The sequence below is a fragment of the Erinaceus europaeus genome, chromosome X (assembly GCF_950295315.1).
Source record: "Erinaceus europaeus chromosome X, mEriEur2.1, whole genome shotgun sequence".
Lineage (NCBI taxonomy): Eukaryota > Metazoa > Chordata > Mammalia > Eulipotyphla > Erinaceidae > Erinaceus > Erinaceus europaeus.
In genome coordinates this window covers 47,725,111-47,745,280 of record NC_080185.1, presented here as the reverse complement: position 1 = coordinate 47,745,280, position 20,170 = coordinate 47,725,111, and the positions used below count along the sequence as shown (strand labels likewise).

Sequence of the window (20,170 nt, the reverse complement as noted above, 5' to 3'; positions counted from 1 at the left end):
CTGTGACCCATCCCTCCCACCCACTCCCACCCCCCACTGGCCCAAGAAGCTGCATGTCTACCCCTCACCTCAGGGTTATTACTTTGGTGCCCTACTTACAATTTGGTCAGGTCCTGCTTTTAGTTTCCCTTTCAGATCTTCTTCCTCAACTTCTGTTGATGAGTGGGATCATCCCATACTCATCTTCATCTTTCTGATTGAGCTCACTTAACATAATACCTTCTAGCTCTGTCCAAGATGGGTCAGAGAAGGTGGGTTCATTGTTCTTGATAGCTGCATAGTACTCCATTGTGTGTATATACCACAGCTTTCTCAGCCACTCATCTGGTGTTGGGCACCTGGGTTGCTTCCAGGTTTTAGCTATTATGAATTGTGCTGCTATGACCATAGGAGTACACACCTCTTTTTGGTTGGGTGTTATGGAGTCCTTGGGGTATAACCCCAGGAGAGGAATTACTGGATCATATGGAAGGTCCATGTCTAGCCTTCTGAGAGTTTTCCAGACTGCTCTCCACAGAGGCTGTACCAATTTACATTACCACCAGCAATGTAAAAGGGTTCCTCTGTCCCCACAACCTCTCCAGCATTTGTTGCTGCTGTCCTTTTTGATGTATGCCATTCTTACAGGAGTGAGGTGGTATCTTAGTGTTGTCTTAATGTGCATTTCTCTGACAATCAGTGACCTAGAGCAGTTTTTCATATGTTTGTTAGCCTTTTGGATGTCCTCTGTAGTGAATGTTTTGTTCATATACTCTGCCCATTTTTGGATGGGGTCATTTGCTTTTTTGGTGCTAAGTTTGCTGAGCTCTTTATATATTTTGGTGATTAGTTTCTTGTCTGATGTCTGGCATGTGAAGATCTTCTCCCATTCTGTGAGGGGTCTCTCTGTTTGTTTAATAGTTTCTTTGGATGTGCAGAAGCTTTTCAATTTGATGTAGTCCCATTGGTTTGTTGCTGCTTTAGTCCTCCTTGCAATTGGGTTTGATTCATCAAAGATGTCCTTGAGGTGTAGGTGGGAAAGTGTTTTACCAATGTTTTCCTCTAAGTATTTGATTGTTTATGGTCTGACATCCAGGTCCTTGATCCATTTGGAGTTGATTTTTGTTTCTGGTGAGATAAAGTTGTTCAATTTCATTCTTCGGCATGTTACAACCCAGTTTTCCCAGCACCATTTATAGAAGAGAGCCTCCTTCTTCCATTTAATCCTTTGGGCCCCCTTATCAAAGATTAGATGTCTATAGGTGTTGGGATTTATTTCTTGGCTTTCAATTCTGTTCCACTGGTCTGTGTGCTTATTTTTGTTCCAGTACCATGCTGTTTTGATGATGATGGCTTTATAATATAGTTTAAGGTCTGGGAGTGTGATGCCTCCATTTCTGTTTCTTTTCCTTAAGATGGTTTTGGCAATTCTAGGTGTTTTCATGTTCCAGATAAATGATTGTAGTGTTTGTTCTATTCTCTTAAAGAAGCTTGGTGGAACTTTGATGGGTATTGTGTTAAATTTGTATATGGCTCTGGGGAGAATATTCATTTTGATGATATTTATTCTTCCAATCCATGAGCATGGGATATCTTTCCATTTTCTTGGTATCAGTTTCTATTTCCTTGAGTAGTGACTCATAGTTTTCAGCATACAAGTCTTTCACTTCTTTGGTCAACTTTATTCCTAGGTATTTGATTGATTTTGCTGAAACAGTAAACAGAAGTGATTTCTGGATGTCTTCTTCAGATTAATGTTTGCATAAAGAAATGCCACTGATTTTTGTACATTGATTTTGTAGCCTCATACCTTGCTATATTGCCTAATAACTTCCAGTAGTTTTCTGCTGGATTCTTTAGGTGTTTCTATGTATACTATCATATCATCTGCAAATAGTGAGAGCTTGACTTATTCCCTTCCAATCTGTATTCCTTTGATTTCTTTCTCTTGCCTGATTGCTATGGCAAGAACTTCCAATACTATGTTGAAGAGTAGTGGTGACATTGGACAGCCCTGTCTAGTCCCTGATCTGAGCAGGAATGCTTTCAGCTTCTGTCGATTGAGTATGATGTTGGCTGTAGGTTTGCTATATATAGCCTCCACTATCTTGAGGAATTTCCCATCTATTCCCATTTTATGTAGAGTTTTGAGCATTAATGGGTGTTTTATTTTGTCAAAGGCTTTCTCTGCATCTATTGAGATAATCATGTGGTTTTTGGGTTTGCTTTTATTGATGTGGTGAATGACATTTATTGACTTACTTATGTTGCACCAGCCTTGCATTCCTGGGATGAATCCCACTTGGTCGTGATGAACAATCTTTTTGATATGTTGCTGTATCCGCTTGGCCAAGATCTTGTTTAATATTTTGGCATCTATGTTCATCAGAGATATTGGTCTGTAGTTTTCCTTTTTTGTTATGTCCCTATCAGCTTTTGGTATCAGGGTGATGTTGGCTTTATAGAAGGTGGAAGGGAGTATTCCTGTTTCTTCAATCTTATGGAAAAGCTTAAGAATTATGGGTACTAACTGTTTCCTGAAAGTTTTGTAGAATTCGTTTGTGAAGCCATCTGGTCCAGGACTTTTGTTGTTGGGGAGGTTCTTAATAACGGTTTAAATTTCCTTGTCTGTGACTGGTGCATTTAGATTTTGTAGTTCTTCTTGGTTCAGTTTTGGAAGGGCATATGCTTCTCGGAATTGTTCCATTTCTTCCAGATTCTCTAGTTTGGTGGCGTATAGTTCTTTATAGAAGTTTCGCAGGATTCTCTGGATTTCTGTGGTGTCAGTTGTGATATCTCCTCCATCGTTTACAATTCTATTAATTTGAGTCTTCTCTCTTTTTTGTTTGGTGAGTCTGGCTAGGGTTTTGTCAATTTTGTTTAATCTTTCAAAGAACCAACATTTGGCTTCATTGATCTTTTGTATAGTTCTTTTATTTTCGACGTTATTTATTTCTGCTCTAACTTTAGTGATTTCTGTCCTTCTGGATGCTTTAGGGTTCCTTTGTTCCTCTTCCTCTAAGTCCTTGAGGTGTGCAATAAGGTTGTTCATTTGAGCTTCTTCTTGGTGTTTAATATGTGACTGTATGGCTATAAGTTTCCCTCTCAGTACTGCTTTAGCTGTGTCCCAAATATTTTGATAGGTTGTGTCTTCATTTTCGTTTGTTTCCAGGAACATTCGAATTTCCTGCTTGAGTCAATCTCTGACCCAGTGGTTCTTAAGGAATATGTTGTTTAGTTTCCAAATTCTGTGTATTTTAATAGTTGTCTGTCTGTTGTGAAATGTTAGTTTTACTCCACTGTGGTCTGAGAAGATAGTAGGGATGATTTCGATGCTCTTGAATTTATTGATGCTGTCTTTGTGGCCTAACATGTGGTCTATCCTTGAGTATGTGTTATGTGGATTTGAAAAGAAGGTGTATTCCAGTTTTTTGGGATGAAGGACTCTGAAAATGTCCAAGAGGTTTAGTCTGTCAATCTCTTCATTCAATTCTCTTGTATCTTTATTGGTTCTCTGCTTTTTTGATCTGTTTAACTGTGAGAGTGAGGTATTGAAGTCTCCCACTATTATTGTATTACTATTGATGTATTTTTGAAATTCTTTCAGTAAGTGCTTGACGTATTTAGATGGTTCCTCATTGGATGCAGAGATGTTAATGATTGTTAAGTCTTCTTGGCTGCTTGATCCTCTAATCATTATGTAATGTCCTTGCCTATCTTTTATCACTTTATTTAATTTAAAATCTATCGTGTCTGAGATGAGAATGGCTGTTCCTGCCCTTTTTTGTGGTCCGTTAGCCTGTATGATAGTTTTCCATCCTTTCACTTTAAGTCTGTGTTTATCTTGTTGTGACAGCTGGGATTCTTGCTAGCAGCATATGGTTGTATTATGTTTTCTGATCCATCCCCCAACTCTTGCCTTTTGATGGGTGAATTTAAGCCATTGACATTGATTTATATTATGGATTTAATTTATTGTAGTGCCATTGTTCAAAAAAAACTTTTTTGTTTGCTCTGATATATTGCCAGTATTGTAGTGATGTTCTTGTTTATAAGAGGTCTTTTAGAACCTCTTTCAGGTCCTGTTTGGTGATGGTTGCCTCCTTTAACTGTTGTTTGTCTAAGAAGGTTTTGATCCCTCCATCTAGTTTCAATGAAAGTCTACCAGGATATATTATCCTTGGTTGAAACCCTTTTTCATTCAGGGCTCGATAGATATCTTGTCATTCTCTTCTGGCTTTTAGAGTTTGAGTGGAGAAGTCTGCAGATAACTTTATGGGTTTTCCCTTGTATGTGACTTTTTGTTTCTCTCTTGCAGCCTTTAGGATCCTTTCTTTATCCTGACTTCTTCTCATTGTGATTATGATGTATCTTGGTGTCTTCATGTCTGGGTTGATTCTGTTTGGTACTCTCTGGGCCTCTTGAATCTTGATGTCATTTCTGTTATTCAGGTCTGGTAAGTTTTCTTGTATTATTTCCTCTAGAATGTTTGCTTCCCCTTCCTCTCTTTCTTCCTCTGGCAGGCCAATTATGCGAATATTACTTCTTTTGAGATCATCCCATATGTCTCTGTTGTTGTTTTCAGTGTTTCTCAATCTCTTTTTAAGCTCTTTCACCTCTTTCTTCGTTTTCTCTAGCTCATCCTCTGTCTGACTAATTCTGTTTTCTGCTTCTGTTAGTCTGCTTTCCCTTGCCTCAGCTTCTTTCTTCATTACAGCTATTTCAGCTTTCAGTTCTCTAATTGCCTCCAGATAATCAGTATTTTCCCTGGGGGGGTCTCAACTGTTGTTTCCCTAATACTGCCATTCCTTTCCTCCAATGTTGTTTTCATTTCTGTGATTAATAAGTTTATTATTGCTTGCATACTTTTCTTATCTATGGTTACTTCTGGCTGATTTGTAGTTTCTTCTGGGCTCTTGTCTTCATTCATTGGAGTAGCAGTTTTATTTGTTTTTGATCTACCCATTTTTTTGATTTATGTGTTTCTTTTTTTTATGCTCTGTTGTTCCTCAGTTCTTGTGTCTTGAGTACAAGCAACACTGTACTAAATACCTTTATGACAATTACACTCACCAACCTCAGGAATTACAGTATCAACTGAAGCAAGTATTGGAGCAGTTTAATCACTACCAGTTAGCCAAACAACTTCTCCAGTCCGTGAAAGAACCAAATCCAGTGAAGAAGAAAGAGAAAAAAAAAAAAGAAGAGATAGCAAGAATAGACAGTTATGCAAGTCTACTATCCACTGTATATTCTAGGGGTAACAAGAGGGGAAATGGAGCTAGAGCAGAGATACACACATAGAAAGTCCAGTCTGAGTCAGAATTCTTCCCCAAAATAATTCCCAAATGTGTATCAGTGAATTCAAAAAAACACACTGTTTGGTGGTGTGGGGGCTGGGGCCTGTAGCTTTGGGAGCTGTAGGATTAAGGAAGAAAGGATGAAAAGAATGAGAAAAAGAATGAAAAAAGAGAGAGAGAAGAAAGAAAAAGATAAGAAAAAGGTCAGTCATAAAAGAGCGGTGAAAGGAAATAGTTTTTTAAATTTATTTATTTATTTTTAATTATTTAATTAGCTATGAGGGGTGAGGTGGGGGGGTTGGCTACTTAGAAAGAAAAAAGGCCAGAGGTTTCAGAAGGGTATAGACTTAGAATGAATGATACTCCCTGATGGGACAGGAATTTGGTAAAGACAGAAGCTCAGCAGGGGATTCTGCTAGAAGTTGGTCCCCAGGGACTGGTTAAGGGTGGGGGGGATGGGGGAGGCGGTGTCCTTAATAATTAAAAGGAAAAAAAATTGTTCCCTTTTTTTCTACTCTATTTCTTGACCCAAATTAAGTTATAGTCACCTCCTTGATGTCACCACTAGGATCCCTTATTGACTGGCCTACTAAAGGCAGAAAATCCTACCGTTTCCAGAAGATGTGGTAAGAGCTCAAGCCACTAGCAGCTTCTCAGTCAGCCATCTTCCGGGAACCCCCCAAATTTGCATTGATTCTTTTTGTTTTTTTAATTTATTTTTTTTCATTTTTATTAATTGTTATAAGACTATAAGATTACAATTTATAGTTCTACATCACACTCACCACTACAGTTCTATATCTCTACCCTTCTACCTCCCCAAAATAACCACCGTAGTTCTCATAAGTTTTACAGTTTTCTTGCTTCTTTTTTGTTTGGATTTTTTTTTTACAAATTTATGTTAATCAGATCTATAGAGTTCACATATGAATGAAACCACCAGGTAGCTGTCTTTCATCTCTTTACTTATTTCCTAAGCATAATCACCTCCAGTTCTATCCATTTTGTCTCAAAGGACACAATATCATATTTTTTATTGCAAAGTAGTATTCTGTGGAATATATATCCCATGACTTCTTTAGCCAGTCATCTGATGTCAGGCATCTAGGCTAATTCCACTCTTTGGCTATTGTAAATAATGCAGCTATGAACATAAGGGTGCATATGTCCTTTCTAATTAGTGCTTGATGTGCACTGAAAAAAAACCTAAGAGTGATATTGTTGGGTCATAAGGTAATTCCATTCTGATTTGCTTAAGGATTGTCCATGCAGTTTTCCAAAGGGAATGTACCAGTGTGCATTCCCACCAGCAGTGAAGCAGAATTCCCTTTTCTCTACAACCGTCCCAATGCCTGTCATTTCCTGATTTGTTGATGGAAATCATCCTCTCAGATGTGAGATGGTATCTCAACATAGTTTTTTTTACAGGTTTTTTTTGTTTATTATTATTAAAAACTAAATTGTGGTTTTAATTTTATTTATCTAACCATAAGTGAAGTGAATCATTTATTCATATGTCTGTGGGCCATATGTATCTCTTGTTTAGAAAACTGTCTGTTTAGTTCTTTGGCCCACTTTTTAATTGGGTAACTTGTGCTTCTTTCATAAATCTGTACCAATTCTGTATAGATGTTTGATGTCAGTCCCTTGTCTCTTCTGTGATGTGCAAGTATCTTCTCCCATTTACTCGGTTGTCTGGTTATCCTTGTGGAGTTTGCTTTCCATGTGTGGAAGCTTTTAAGTTTCATGTAATTTTTTATTCTTGTTTTCATTTCCAATGCCCAAAGGGTTGAGTCTCCAAATACATCTTTGATGTGAAGGTCCTGCAAAATTTCACCAACATTTTCTTGCATGAATTTTAGAGTTTCTGGTCTAATATCTAGACCTTCAGTCCATTTTGATTTGGCTTTGGTGAATGGTGTTAGGTGGTGGTCTAATTTCACTTTTTTCTACATATGGCTGTCCAATTTTGCCAGCACCATCTGCTGAAGAGACCTTTACCCCATTGAATGGTTTTGGACCCTTTGCCAAATATTAAGTTGTTGTATATGTGTGGGCTCATTTCTGAGGTTTCAGTTCTGCTCCATTGATTTAAGTGTTCATTTTTATTCCAGTAACATATTTTAATTACTATCACTTTTGTAGTATAAAATGAAGTTGGGGAATGTGATACCTCTATATTTTTCCTTTTTTCTCATAATCATTTTTGCAATTTGTGGTTCCACACAAATTTTTTGATGAGTTCTTCAATTTGCTTGAAAAATGCCACTGGAATTTTTATAAGGAATGCATTAAAATTATAGGTTGCTTTTGGTAGAACGGCCGCTTGCCACTTTAATAATGTTTATTCTTCTAGTCCTGAAACAAGGAATATTCTTCTACTTCTGTGTATTCTTCTGTATTTATTTTAGCAATATCCTATAATTTTAGTTGTAAAGGTCCTTCACCTTCTTCATGAAATTCACCCCAAGGTATTTGATCTTTATTTTTTATTTTTTTCAATTTATTCCCTTTTGTTGCCCTTGATGTTGTCATTGTTGTATAGGACAGGGAGAAATGGAAAGATGAGGAGAAGACGCGGGGGGGGGGGGGGGGGAGAAAGACAGACACCTGCATGCTGGGAAATTATGCCGATGCAGTCACATCTGCCATGCTGTCCCCTCAGGCTATTGCTAGTTCCCGGGAGAGTTGGGACATTGTTGGAGTGCCTGTTCAGCCATGTTGTGCCCTCAGGGCATTGTCTATATCCCTGCGATATTTGGAGTGCTTTGGTTACTCCTCCCCCCTCCCATTCTCACGAGAGTTATTATCCTATCCTGGAGTGCTATGGTTACTCCTCCCCCTTCCCATTCTCACGAAAGCTACTCCTATAAAAGCCTTTCTTCTTCCGCACCTCGATCTCTTGCCAGCGCTTCACTCTGGTGTTCAGACGCAGGAAAGGTTACTGCGTGAGGTGGCCATTTTCACTACCTCCACTAGCCTCTCTAGCACCCAACTCTGAGGTGCCAGTGCAAATAAAGATTTGTGTTTCCTCTTCGCTCCGGACCCCCTCTATCTCTTCTCCGTGGCCCACGCACAACAACACTGCAGAACTGCTTCACCACCTGTGAGGCGGCTCCCCTGCAGGCGGGGAGCTGGGGCTCTAACCGGGATCCTTTCACCAGTCCTTGCGCTTTGTGCCACGTGTGCTTAACCCACTGAACTACCGCCCAGCTCCCAAGGTATCTGATCTTTTTGGGTTCAATTGTAAATGAGATTGAGTCTTTTATTTCCCTTACCTCTGGGTCCTTATTTATACAGAAAGGCCACAGATTTATGTGTATTGATGTTGTATCTTGCTACTCTTCTGAATTTATTATTTTCAGTAGTTTTTTTTTTTTTTTGATGGAGTATTTGGGGGTTTTCTAGGTATAATACCACATCATCAGGAAAGAGTGATAGTTTGATTTCTTCTTTTATTATTTTTATTATTTTTATCTATTTATTGGATAGAGACAGCCAGAAATTAAGAGGGAAAGCAGAGGCAGAGAGGGAGTAAGACAGAGAAACACTTGCAACTCTGCTTTACCACTTGTGAAGCTTTCCTCTTGCAGGTGGGAACCAGGGGCTTGAACCTGGGTCAGTGTACATTGAAAGATGTGTTGCTTCAATTCAAATATTTATATATAATAAAATAAGTAAATAAATAAGAACTGAAGTATTCTGTTCAAAATCATTAGGAAAAATCTTCATTTTATAGATATTATAATTTCTTTCTAAACATCATGTTTTTTACAAGTATAAGACCCACATAATAACTTCTAAACATTCACAAACACCTGATCTGTTGCCCCGCTCAATACAAAGCACTCTGGGAGAAAAGAAAACAAATTAATAATTATTAATGAATGCTAAGATAACAAAAACTTATAAAAGGTGGATTCCAAGCATATATTCTCAATATATTTTCATTTTTTAAGAGCCTGCAAGTTGTACACTAAAATTATAGGCTGAGTATTGAGAAAATTAAAAGTGGGGAAGTTGATAGGTACAGATGTACACTGTTTTTGTTAAATAGAGAATTCGGTGACCTGACTAAACATTCATATAAAACAAATACAAAAAAATCTAGTGTGTGTATATAAGCATTATAAAATGAGTTTAAAAGTTTACCAAAATTCAAAGAATATTAAAGTAAAAGAATGAGTGAGGGTGAGTAGGGGAGACAGCATAATGGTTATACAAAAGACTTTCATGCCTGAGGCTCCCAAATTCAATCTTCAGCAGGACCATAAGGAAAAGCTGAGCAGTGCTCTGCTCTCTCTCTCTTCCTCTCCACCCACCCCCGCACCCCACCTCTCTCTCTCTCTCTCTGTCTTTCTCTCATCTTAAAAATAAAAAATATATAGGGCAAAAACCTAAAGCACCAAAACTCATTTTACACTTGAAGGAATCTGATGAGATTGTATTTATTTATTTGTAAAGTATTATCTCACTAAAGATGATATCCAAGTCAGTTTTCTGTTCCTTTTTATAAATAAAAAATTTAAAAATATTAGTATGCATGAGCCCCCAAATAAGATTTGGTGTGAGAAAAACAAACAAATAAACACAACAGTTGTTATATAAGAGCCACTCCTCTGACCCAACCCAGTTCTCAGGTTCCTTCTCACTGAAATAGAATGGCAACCTCCATCAGGTTATTTCATTGGTCCATATCCACATTCTTTACCTCAATCAAATTACTTCACTAGTTTATTTACATATTCCTTTAATAAATTGTAGGACAGAATGTCTTTTCAACCTGTGTGGACATGACTCCAAGTCACCCTAAGAAACCTAAGAAAGCTCTGCTACAGTCAGACTTCAAGACTGTCCATCCTGCATCTACTTGCCAGAGAAGCAAGTTGACATCCCCACCCAGTGATGTTCCTTCCTCTGAATCCAACTATACCTGGGAATGAATCATAGTTACTATTATAAGTGCTATGTTACTCATTAGCCTTATTCTTCCTCACACATTTTCCTTAACATGTACTCACAACTTCTAAAAAAAAAAAAGGTGTACATGTAGGGTGGGTGGATATGTGTGTCTGTGCCTTTGTTGAGAGCAAGAACTTCCCGTTTTGAGAGTTCCTCCATTTTAGGGACCTGTTTCTTTTCAAGTAAAGACAGTAAAAGTTGAGAAACAAGCTAATCTCTCCTCTGGGAATGCCCGAGGCCATCTGGGCAGCTATAGAAACTAGCCTGCAAGAGTGATGATGATGCAAATTAATGTTTATGTGACAGTTTAAATTTGAATGTTCTCATTCTGCTTCTTTTCACCTGTTTTGCTGAGATAAAGATTAGTGCCATAGATAGAGACTGGATTGTACTGTTTAGGTAGATTAGGGTGGAATGTGCCCTTGGCTTTGCTCAAGGCAAAGATTAGAATGTAATGTGCATCTGTTTTCCCTTGAGACATCCTGCTTGTGTAACCCCCATCCCTTGAGAGTATAAATAGGGGGTCTCAGAGTTGCCTGGGGTTCCTAGCTAGGGATCTGTCCCAGCTAGTGAACCTTCAGCACTGATAGTTCACCTGTATGTGTGTCTTGTGTGTTCATCTGGATAAAACTTCATCTTCACCTGTTATCTGTGTTATCTGTGTCTATCTCAGTCTGTAATAGGGCTCGGTCAGGTCAGCAGTGACTTAACATTTGTCGAGCCAGTCAGGAAGGCTGAAGCTCTGACCACCTTTACAGCTAATTTCCTCTCTTCTGTCCTTTCCTGTCCTTGTCAGCCGAGTCCATCACATAGGAACAAGTACAGCTCAAAGAATCTGAGGGTCTCTGGCCACATCTGCTCCCTGGTGTGACCGGAAGGTTTTGGGTCCTCTGCCTACAGCCCAATTAGGGTGTTGAACAAAGCTGTCATGTTTTGAAGCAACAAAAACTGATAACCCTGTCAGCCAGCACTTGCCACTAGGGCTGCTGCCAGACCTCTTGAAATTTGGAGGACAGGCTTATGGTGAGTTTCAGGGGAATCCCTCATGGGCTTTGTGCCCATGAGAATGTTGCCTTGTTTCTGACCCATTTCAAGATTCTATCCTCTCCCTTCCTACTGTCCACATGCATTACTCTCTGTTGTTTGTTATTCTGGTTATCCTGACCATTCTCCTTTTCACTTGGGGTTTGGCCTCTGTTACTCCTTCGTGAAACAGATTCCTCATCATCTCCTCTTTTCTCTTTTAGACTACCAGCTTTCTATCCTCCTACTACTTCGGTCTGCAGGTTTCTGTTTCAGCCTGCTCTGATACTTGTTTCTTTTGATCTCCAGCATGCTTCTCTCTTTGTTTTTGTTTTGTTTTGTTTTGCTTTTGACTGGCCAGTTGCTTGGATTTGGATGAGTGCGTTTTGTTTGTTGAATTCATTGTTAAACTTTTTGGAAGAGTTCAGAGGGCTCTGAACCTCTCTTGGAGAGAGGTTGGTTGGCCTTCCCTGGGAACGCTGGACACAGCCATTCCCACAAGGGATGCTGCTTGGAGACTTCTGTGGCAGTCTCTGGCTCTCTTGGGCCTCTCTTAGAGAGAGGCAGAGGGCATAAGTCTCTTCATTCTTCTCTTACCGGGACTAGTTGGACTAGTCAGAGGCCTAGGGGCTTATTGGAGTCATCATCAGTTGAGTTCCAAGACTGAGACAGTCTTAGAGGCTGTGATGGCTCGTTGGACAGTATTTGAGAAAAAAGGAAAAGACCTCGGTGCAAATGTGAATCATTTTGTCTTGAGAACTTTGTGTGAGTTGGAATGGCCCTCCTTTGGGGTTGAGCGGCCTAGTCAGGGCAGCACAGATTTAAACCTATCTTACCAGGTCAAACAAGTTGTGCTTGGTTAATGGCAAGGGAGAGCTGGACATCCTGTCCAGATCTCCAATATTTTAATCTGGATAGATATTGTTGAGTCACGCCCATCCTGGTTAAAGCCATTTTTCCCTTCTAAAATCCTCCTCACCCATCTGCCTATAGAAGGGGTTATACCCTCTTGGGGGAAAAACTCAAAGAATCAACCAGAGCAAGGTGGCGTCACCCTCACTGGTCTTGGTCTCCAACTCCTCCCAAGAAGGATCTCTATCCTGACCCCAAATCTGACCTTCCAGTTTAGGAACCTGGTGTTCTGGATGACTTTCTACCTCCTCCTCTGCCTTTGACTCCCCTGGTCAGTCCAGGGACTCACCCCCTTCCTTTTTCTCCACCCCACACTCATGGAGGCCATCAGTATCACCTCCCTCCGCCTCCAGAGGAATGGATGTCTCCCAGACCTGAAATTGTCCTGCCACTGGCAAATTCCTCCTTATGGGAATCAGCTCTCAACAGTCTTTGTCTGTCAGTCTTTCTCTACTTCTGATCTCTATAACTGGAAGCTCCAGAACCCTCCCTTCTCAGAGGACCTCTGCAGTCTCTCTCACTCTTGTGAGAATTCTAAATCTTACTAGCACCCCAATACCAACTGCCACTGTTTGTAACAAACTCCGTGCTTGGACTGGCTTTCTAATGACCCAGTCTGGGTACAGCAGTAGCCTTGCCAGGGAAAAAGTTAAGCATGGTATTCCTGGCCTGATAAAAATTTTTAATATTCAGCAAAGGTGATTCAACAAAATTATTTAGTGTAAAATTGCCATCTAAAAGAAAATGTAACAGTAAGAATTTATTTTGAACATTTAAGCTATGAGGTTTATCTTAGCCCTTTAAGTTACCTGTCCAAATCAAAGTGAAAGATCAATTAAGTTGTGTACCCACCCTTGTTCATAGCTGCCCTAAGGGTGTGATAAGCTTTGTGATAAGCAAAGAGCCTAACAAATTAAGTTTAACATTTTGCTTAAAATTGTTTAAGTGATTTAAAAAAAAATAGTAATCATTTTATCATGTCAACACATTAGGTATTGACTTTCTATAACATATTGGTATATTTTATTAAACAAAGAGTCTTCTAAAATCATATGAAGGTACTTAAGCCCATTTTAACCACTGAATCATCAATTGTAGTAAAATTCTAACTTGGTACAAGTTTTCTTCCTCTTAAGTAAATGATTACAGATATAGTCTCCACATGAAGAACCGACTGCTCATATGGTAAGATTTAAAACTAGAATATTTTCTTTTTTATTCATGGCTGTGTGATGACTCCTAAAGTCACTCATATCCTTAAATTTTTATATACTTCTCTCATTTTTTACAAGCCTCTTAAATTTTAACTCTGGACCTGCCATAGTGAGAGCACCTTACTGGCTTCTTTTGCTAGTTTAATTAAGGTGTCTGCTATTTAAACATTAGGGGTTAATCCCCATTGTTAAAAGCCAGTGCTCTCTGGCAGATTGATATGACTCACCTGCCCATGTTTGGTAAACAAAAATATGTTTTTTTTCTCAATCAGTACTTTTTCTAAATTCATATGGGCTACAGCTCAATCAGTACTTTTTCTAAATTCATATGGGCTACAGCTCAAACAGGTAAAAGCTCAAAAACCTTATGAGCCATGTGCTCTCCTGTTTTGCTTCAACAGACATCCATTCCACGTATTTTTGTTCTCTTTAGAACATTAGTCTTATTACAGTATTCCCTATGCTATAATCTTTAGGTTCAATTAAATAAAAAAAGAAGGGGAATGCACCCCCCAATATTCAGTTGGCTAAAGTGCTAATGAAGTAACTATACTAAACCTTCCTAATATTTACAAAAATTCAAACTGTCTATCTATCATATCTCATTGGCAAAGCCACTCACTCTTCCAGTCATAGAGACATATTTTTTTTTCTTTTTCTTTTTTCAACACTGGGTGTCCATATTTGTTTTCCTTTTGATTATTATGGTGGATGCCATTATTGGTCTTGCAAAATCCAGAGTCCCTTTTGGCAAGTCCTTACTATAAAGGACACCATGGCAGTATATACTCCAGCTAACCTCACCAGCCTATCCAAGTCTTCTCTCTTTTTGCTGACCTACCACCTCTGACTTCAATTCCTCTCTCTACAGAAGCCATTGGCTCTGACTTCATTCTTACATGTTTATTGACCTCTCATTTCTCTCCCAATGTTCCTCGATATTCAAGGAACCTCACCTTGACTTCTAATGTGTATGCACCTCCTCTGTTTGTGTTTTGGTGCAACACTACCTTATATTTTCATGTCAGTTCTTCTCTACCTGGTCCTTGGCCTCCTAGTTTCGCTTGTTCCACAGATGACCCTCTATGAAGAAGAATTTCATCAGTTGGCGCTGACGACCACCAGAGGACCAGATGTGCTGTGTTTTTTCCCCTGGACATCACATCGACTGACTGCTCCCCTTAGAATTTCTGGTGGACTTTGGGAAATCTCTCTATGCTGCTGAACTTATTGAAAATCAACTTCAACAGTCCATCTGACTTCACCTCTGACAGCTTGGAGCCTCTCCAGAGACAGATAAATGCCCTTGCTAAGGTGGTACTCCAAAACCGCCCTGGTTTGGACTTGATTTATGCTAAACAGTGTAATCTTTGTCTAGAAGAATGTTGTTTTTTTGTAAGTGAAACTAGATTTGTAGAACAGAATGTTGATACTTTGCACAAACTCAGCCATGGTATTAAGAATTCCTTTTCCCCTTTCAATACTAACTCTTGGTTTTCTTCTCCTTTAACTGCTTGTCTTCTGCCTCTCCTAGGCCCTTTGCTAGCGGTTGTAGTTCTATTGCTGATTGCTCCTTGCCTCATTCAATTCCTCAAGAAACGCATACATGACATCATACATGTCACAGTTCAGAGGGTCTCTGTTCACCCTTACACTCGTATTCCTTTAGAGGAAGTAAATGCTCTTGCTGACATTGATCCATAGACACAGTTCATTAATTAAAGAAAAGAAGAGGAGGTATGGGGCTACGTGTATGCTTGAGAGAGCTTAGGGAGAACTCCCCATCCTTGGATGGAGGTCTGAGAAGGTACCCTCTTGTGAGTCTCTCTCAACCGAGGTAAGCAAAGGGGAGAAACTCAGACTTAGTGCTTTCCTTCTTGACTCTCAGGCCCACGAAACCTCACTGCCTCTCTTCATTACTACAGGCCACATGGCCGCTATTTTAAGATTCACTTATTCAAAGTTCACAGAGGAGAACACACCTTATCACACACTCCTAGCAGTGCCCTTTGATGTCCTTAATTTGCTTATCTTCTCTCTATCTTGCCTTAACTGGTTCAACTCCTCTCTTCCCCTCAAACGCCTTTGGGTAATTAAATGCCTGCATCAGGAGACTAATTATCTTGACCTTTATGTATCTGCATCAATTCTTGTCATACCAGCCCCCTACCATAGGGGCAAGCTGACCTTTAAGAAACCTGTAATTTCTGACATATTTGAATAATGTCCCTTGTTTAGTTTTATATTTAAACCTTTGCCCACCTGCTAATAAATGAGATCTAAGATCTGAGCACACTGCAGTCTCCCTGGTGTCTTTACTTCGTGTCATCCCTTGTGCGAGGGAGAAAGAACTGGTCCGTTACCTTTCTCCTGGAGATCACCCCGCCAGAGACCCCAACAAGAAACTAAACACTCTGTTGGAGCCCATCTTCTTTACTCACCAGCCGACTTGGGCAGACTGCCAGCAGCTGCTGCAGATCCTCTTCACTACCAAAGCACGAGATCGCATCCGCCAAGAAGCCCTCAAAGGAGTCCTCGAACCAGATGGGTTGCCCACTACTAATGAACTCATCCACAACCTCCCGTTTTCCATCCACCCACCCTGATTGGGACCCAAATACATCCGACCATAGGGATTGACTTCAATTGTACCCCCAGTTTCTCCGAGGGAGTCTCCAAGGGGCAGCAAAATACCCCACAAATCTCTCTAAGGTGAGCAAGGTTATGCAGGTCTCACAGAGAACTCCTCTATGTCTCCTGTCATGTAGGCTCACCATATACACACCCCAATTAACCTGGAAGCCCCAGACACTGAATTTGGTCTTTGTTGCTCAATCCACTCCAGACATTAGGAGGAAACTGCAGAAGACAGAAGGATTTGAGGGAAAGCTGACCAGTGGATTGATAGAAATTGTTTAGAGGGCTTTTATGAATACTCACCTGAGGACAGGCAGGCTAAGAAGTTAACAAATGTTTTGGCATTGAACTTTGAGAGGAAAGGAAAAGAATGTCGGGGCAGAGCACAGAAGGGAAGAGAAAGTCAGAAAAACAGGCCAAGGATGGAAAAGGATCAGTGCTTATACTGAAGGAGACAGGACTTCAGAAGAAAGAATGCCCCAAGATGAAAGGGGAAAGGAAGGGGGTGCTAGATTTAGATATGGAGTGACTGGGCCGGGATTCCAGATCCCCCAAGGAACCCAGGGTTAAGGCAGCCATTGGGGGGCCAACTGTGGACTTTCTAGCAACACCAGTGCTGCAAAACCCATCCTCAAAAAGTCTCTAGGACCTCTCTTAAAGCAGACAGCTCAAATCTGAGGGACCATAGGGAAAGCTGGATCGCATGGATGCCCGATGGCTGAGATGCTTAAGGACATTTGCAGCTGTGGGACCACTGCCATTGGGCGGGAGCTGACTATAGTAATGGCACATGCTTTTGAGGGACTCCTAAAGGAGTTCCCACATTGGTGGATGTCCAATGACTAGCCCACTACCAAGCTCTGCTTCTAGACCAGTCCTGAGTGAAGTTCAGCAATGTCACCAGCCTGAACCTGGCCACACTACTGCCAGGCTCTACCAGTGCATGACTGCCAAGAGGTGATTCTGCAAATCTACAGTAGCCAGCTGGACCTGACTGACACTCCCCTGGTGAGTCCAGACTTAGCACTGTTCATTAATGGGAGCAGCTACATCCTGGATGGAAAGAGACTGGCCAGAGCAGCTGTGTGCACCCTGGGGAGCTGTGTGCACAGATGGGGAGCTGTGTGCACCCTGGCGAGACTCTTTGGAGTGCTAGCCTGCTGTAAGGAACTTCAGCACAAAAGACTGAGCTTATTGCCTCTACAGATCCCTGGAACTGGCTAAAGGATAGTGGGTGAATATCTACACGGAAAGCAGGTATGATTTTGCCATGTTGCATATGCATGGGGCCCTGCACAAGAAAAGAGGTTTTTTGACCTCTACCGGGAAGGAGATTCAACACAAAGACCAGATACTGAACCTACTGGAAGCCATATGAGCCCCGAAAGAAGTAGCCGTAATTCACTGTCCTGGACACCAGAAAAGAGACTCCAAAGAGGCAAGAAGAAACCGGAGAGCAGACAAAACCACCCATGCAGTTTCACAGCAAGCAGAGCCAGCCTTGGCATTGACTCTACCAGACCCTCTGCTGCCAAAAGACTCTGGGTACAGTAAGGAGGAGGAACAAGTAGGCAGAAACTCAGGGTGGGAGAAAGCTGAGGGGTGGTGGAAGGATGAAGAAAGAAAGACATACCTCACTCACAGTATGGGGCGGAAACTAGTCAGAGACACCCACCATGGAATTCACTTGGGGGCTCTGAAGATAGTTGATCTGTTGGGAAGGTTTTTCATCATACCTGAGCTCTCCAAGTGGGCTGCTGCAGAAGTTGAAGGGTATCATATGTGCCAACTGGTGAACACAAAGACAGGTGGGGGACCAGGACAAGGGGCAAGAAAAAAAGGGAAATCAGGTAGGAATTACCTGATTCAGGTAATTATCAGGTGGGAATTAGACTTTACAGAAGTGAAATCAGAGACTTTTGGATATAAGTATCTGATGCTGTTTATAGACACATTCTCAGGCTGGGTAGAAGCATACCCAACTAAGTCTGAAGGGGAAAGGATGGTGAGAAAGAAAATTTTAGATGAAATGGTGCCCAGGTAGGGAATTCACCTCACCATTGATTCAGATAATGGGACAGCGTTTGCCACTACTATACCCCAGTTAGTGACCTGAGCTATGGGGACAAATTGAAAACTTTATTGTGCTTATCTGCTCCAAAGCTCTGGGCAGTAGAGGATGAATCACACCTTGAAGGAGACTTTGACCAAATTAACCCTTGAAACTGGTGGGGGATGGGTGTCACTCCTACCTCTTGCACTACTGAGAGTGCGCTGCTCCCCACATGTAAATAAGCTGCCCCCATTTGAAATTGTTTATGGCAGACCACCACCTCTAATGTCTGTCATGATCCCTGATACCCTTGCCACTAACCCTACTGTTGTTACCAGGTCCTTGCAAAATCTCCAGCCTATATAACAGGACAATTGGAAAGTTTTGAAGCAGGCTCTGAATGATGACCAACCTCAGCCCAGCAGGCGCCACCAGCAGTCTCCCCTGGAGAATGAGTCCTGGAAAAAGACATGGGGCCCATAATCTAGAGCCCTGTTGGAAGGGTCCTTATGTTATTTTTCTGTCTACCCCCACAGCTGGCAAGGTCACTGGACTAAGATCTCGGTACCCTAGAACAGAACATAGGACATCCAGAAAAATCTGTAAACTCCCTTGTGTGAGTAGGTGAGAATTAGATCTGTTATTCCTGAAACAAGAAAGACTTTGTATGGCATTGAAAGAAACTTGTTGCTTTTATGCTAATACTTCTGGCATTATTAGAGATAGCTTAGCTCAACTGAGAAAAAGATTGCAAGACAGAGAACAGAAAAGACAGAATTAAATCAATAGGTATGAATTGGTGTTTAATTGGTCGCCTTGGCCTCATGAATGCTGCCATAGGCCCTCTGCTTAATATTGGCAATGTTTATTTTTGGACCCTGTATTTTAAATAAGTTAGTTGGCTTTGTAACCTCTAGGGTAGGTAGCATAAAGATAATGGTAATGATACAGCAATATGAATTGTTAGGAAAAATAGAAAACCTGGAGGATTCAGTCTAATGACCTCCCATAGTCACTAGAAGACACACACAAACACACACACACACACACACACACACACACACACACACACACACACACACCATGTAAATTACTCTCTGCAGGAAAGGCCTACAAACAGGATGAGCCTAAGCTGAATACAGGATGAGACATCCTTGTAAATAATAGGAAAATGAGCCTCCCCACCATTATTAAAGCAAAACATTGGTTATATACCTGATTTTTTACACTTCTCCATCTTTTAGAAAGTTAAGTCACCAGTAGAAGCAATGACCCCATCACTTCACTGACTGGCTCAGCTCTCAGTTCAGAAATCAAGGACCTGGAGGAAAATCTATTCATTGGCCTGGCCATCATTCTTATCCAAGGGCTTTTCACATATTGAATGTTACTCCACTGCAGTGTTTGCCTCCTGTAGTGAACATGTAACCATAGTAAACATAGTGTGCCTGCATAATGTGATAAGGCATAGGCATATGTATAAGTGGGATAAGAATTACTCTAATGTCAACCTCAACCTGACTGGACAATGGTGATGTAACCTTAAAACCAAAGGCAAGTTAGTATATATAGTATATATAGAGCCTCAGAAACAGCTGAATGAAGCACTGTCACCGCTACTAACCAGGATGCTGCCGGTGGTGCTAACGACTTAAAGCACATGTGACTAGGCTAAGTAGCTGCTTCCCCAGCTACCAGAGACCCTCGTTCATCTGGTCGTGCCAGCAGATGAGGGACCATCAGCTCGGTGACACAGCGACTGGTGACCATGTCGTGAGTCTTACCTGCAAACTGCTACTGGGTAAGGAGAGGTATTGGGTTGACTGTGTGTTGTGTGAATTGCGTGACCCTTCTCTTGCATCTGAATAAGTAAAGAATTGTTGTTTAACCCCGACACACTCTTCAAGTGAGTCCTTACTCCTATACCTTGCTTGTGACAGCTCGCTAAGTATACCTAATCTGCTTCCTAAGTACAGGTCTCCTATACTTACCCAAATAGTCATTCAAACATGTAGCAATCAATTGAACCATATGGCCCCACATTTTTGGGGATAGGCTCCCCTCTGAAATATGGCAGTGGCTAAAAGCAC

At 40.9% G+C, this 20,170-nt stretch overlaps 1 pseudogene; it reads right to left on the bottom strand.

Moving 5' to 3' along the window:
• The window catches only part of LOC103122658 (uncharacterized), a 55,405-nt pseudogene extending 35,555 nt beyond the window's left edge, over positions 1-19,850 (bottom strand).
• Between the last annotated feature and the right edge of the window lie 320 nt (positions 19,851-20,170).